The sequence below is a fragment of the Molossus molossus genome, unplaced genomic scaffold (genome assembly GCF_014108415.1).
Source record: "Molossus molossus isolate mMolMol1 unplaced genomic scaffold, mMolMol1.p scaffold_m16_p_11, whole genome shotgun sequence".
Classification (NCBI taxonomy): domain Eukaryota; kingdom Metazoa; phylum Chordata; class Mammalia; order Chiroptera; family Molossidae; genus Molossus; species Molossus molossus.
In genome coordinates this window covers 7,274,559-7,277,862 of record NW_023425346.1, presented here as the reverse complement: position 1 = coordinate 7,277,862, position 3,304 = coordinate 7,274,559, and the positions used below count along the sequence as shown (strand labels likewise).

At 41.1% G+C, this 3,304-nt stretch overlaps 1 pseudogene; it reads right to left on the bottom strand.

The window, feature by feature from the left end:
* Positions 1-267: 267 nt before the first annotated feature.
* LOC118625548 lies at positions 268-2,492 on the bottom strand (annotated as a pseudogene).
* Positions 2,493-3,304: the final 812 nt, after the last annotated feature.

Genomic DNA, 3,304 nt, shown 5'->3' with positions numbered 1-3,304 from the left:
CAAATGTCACACTTTACCTGGACAGGTTTATTATCAGTCTGCTTAAGGGAACATTATAAAGTAACAATTTTTGATATTATATGCTTCATATGATTCATTTCAAGCCATAGAAAATTATATCTTTACATGTCAAGACAAACAAATGTGAACAGCTAAAACATCTTAAATTTAAAAAAGCTTATAAAGTCTCAAACAAAACTTGAATTTTCTATACATATGCCTGTCAAAGTTATTTCCTATATAGCACTCCTCTTGCAAACTGGTCTTCTATTGCCTTTCATTTAACCTAGTTCAGCCACCAGACCTAGAGATGGATCTGGATGCTTTGTTCTTTCTCTTCCCGAGACGGTGATCTCTCCTGTGTCTAGAAAGGGACCTCCTCTGGCTGTCGGAGGAGCTTCTCCATCTTGGAGATCTGTGGTGAGGTGGAGGACTCCTTTTCTGATAATCATCTCCGGGGCAAGGACCCTCCGAGGGAGGCGGGCCACAGTTTCCACTTCTCTCTTCACCATCGGACAGTCCACTTCCACTTTCACTCGGTGTTCTCTCATCTAGTTCTCCAACAGCACTGGCTGCATCTCGGGATCTTCAAATCGAGCAGCAAAGCCTGCAGGACTTCTAGCAAACATGCACTTCGTAGTGGTCCAAAATAGCCAAAAGGTCATTCTAATTCAGCCCTGTCACTGTTGTTTCCAAGATTACTTACATAAATCTTACAGTCCTGTCAACAGAAGAAACATTCAAACCTATAGAGAATTTTTGTGAGATTATTTGAGCCAAATTGTCAACAATTGTCAGAAAGCAAAATGTCAAAGGATTGAGCTAATGTTCCAGAGAAGGGCAGTTTTGCCACTTATTTTATACATTACAATCAAATGGGAAGATGCAAGTTAGGTACATGAACTCCACTGATAGATAGGGAGGGGGAGAAAGCAAAGTGAGGAAACCTCTGGGATTGGATACAAAGTAAAAGGATACACACATGCTTCTTTTACCTAGATGGGTACAGGTTAGTTAACATTCAACAATTAACATGATGATAATAACAATGAGAGGTTTTATGGTCTCTGCCCTGGTGCACTGGCTGTGCTCTGAGGGGTCTGAAGAAAGGGAAGTTATCTTGACATTCCAAAGAAATGTTATGGTAGATGTAGAAGACAATAGATGGTGTTAGCTAAAGTAAAGACTGACCTTTGTCAGGGAAGTTTCTAGCCTAGGACATGACTACCTGCCATAAACTGCTTTTAGTTAAACTTCTCATTTCAGACCACCTCCTGTGGTTCCTTTAGGTCTCTGAGTTTGCAAGGCTGCCAGAAAGTCCTTCCCTGAGCTTGTCAGGTTAGCATGTGGCTCCTGTTCATCCACAAGCCAATGGACAGGATGCATTTCGAGATCTTGCATTAGAAATGCAGAGGCTGAAATTCACACCCCCTGGGATGGTCCTCTGCTCTCTTCCACCAGAACCTCAGGTGCTCTCACTAGCCTGGAGTCCGCCAAATGGCTAGGTCATCTCTCCTGACCTGTGTCTACATTCTCTAATTCATTCTCCTGCCTGCTCAAATGAGTTTTTCATATTTAGATATTATACTTTTCAACTCCAGAATTTCTGTTGAGTGCTCTTTACAGTTTCCATATCATTATCAGTATTTAGATTTCTCCTCAGTAACATTATTGATATTCTCTATTTGACAAGACATAGTTTTCATACTTCTCCGGTAATTCTTTATTCATTGTTTCTTTTAGTTATTCAAAAATATTTATAATAACTGCTTTAAAATATCTGTCTACTAAGTTCAATATCTGGCCTCTCTGATGAACATTTTCTGTTGGGTCTTATTTTTCCCGGTACATGGGCATGCTTTCGTCCTTCTTTACATTTCTGATACAGTTTCATTGTTGCTGGTGTGGAACACTGAATATTTTAGAGAATATATTGTAGCGCTTCTGGTCAGATCCCTTCCCCCTCTTTGTTGTTTTTCTTTTTCTTTTTATTTATTGTTGCTGCTTTTTGTTTAGGGAATTACCTGGATTAATTCTGTAGATTCTGTAACTGAAATCACCAAGTTTTCTGCTACATTTTTGTATTAAAAATATTTTTTTTATTTATTGATTTTTGAGAGAGAGGAACATCAAAGTGAGAGAGAACATCGATTGACTGCCTCCTGCATGCTCTCCACTGGGGATCGGGCCCACAACCTGGGCATGTGCCCTGACCAGGAATCAAACTGGGGACCTCTTGGTGCATGGGTCTACGCTCACCCACTGAGCCATAGCAACCAGGCTTCTGCTACATTTAAAAATGTTTTTGTTTTTATGTTTATGCTTAGCTTCCTCAGGTTTATCCCTAAATCAGTAGTCAACCATTTCAGGTCGGAAAATATCCACAAATGCCATGACAATTTGTCTCCCTTTGCCAAGGGGATCTGTGTAAGAAGGCTCACCTTCAAGATTCGGGTAACTTCCAAGATAGACTTAGCTTTTACTTCCTCCATGTGCAGGACTTCAAGTTCACCCAGAGGGGGTCTTTTTTTTTTTAAATCCTCACCCAAGGACATTTTTGCATTTATCTTCAGATAGAGCAGAGGGAGAGAGTGAGGAAGAGAAACATCCATACTAGAGAGATACATGAGTGGTCGCCACCCACATGACCCCAACTGGGGGCCAGGAACAAACTGCAACCAAGGTATGTGCCCTTAGAGGGAACTGAACCTGGGACTCTCTGGTCTGTGGGCCTACACTCTAACTGCTGAGCCAAACTGGCCAGGGCCAGAGGTTTTTTTTTTTGTTTTTTTTTTTACCAAGTTTTCACTGGGCTCCTGCAATGCCTTGTACCTGAGCAAAGACAGATTTGCAGGAATATGTCAGAGCTTCTGAAGTTCCCTGCGGTCATTGATTCTCCTCCATTCCCTTTTATATTCCTGGCCCTGCTCTTGTTTGCCACAAGCAAATCAAGTCATAGCCGTAGGCAGCTGTTGTCAAGTGGTTGATAGAGTTTTGGTAATAACCTAAGGGTAGAGTTTTTTTATATTGTTTTTATTTCCTCCTTGAGGAAATGAACTCCAAGACCACAACACCTGGCAATAGAAGTTTTCCTGGCAGCCTGTAGTTCAGACAACATATTTACTGTGCTTTTCAGATGATGCTTTTAAAGGCATTTTAGAAGAGGTCAGTCATTTCTGTTGGCTAAAACCATACTGGCCATTGATAGCTACCACATTACTAAGCAGGGAATGAAGGTATATGGGAATAGTCCAAAGTTAGGAGGTCACACACCCTGCTGTGTTAAGGAGGGTCAATAGTTTCT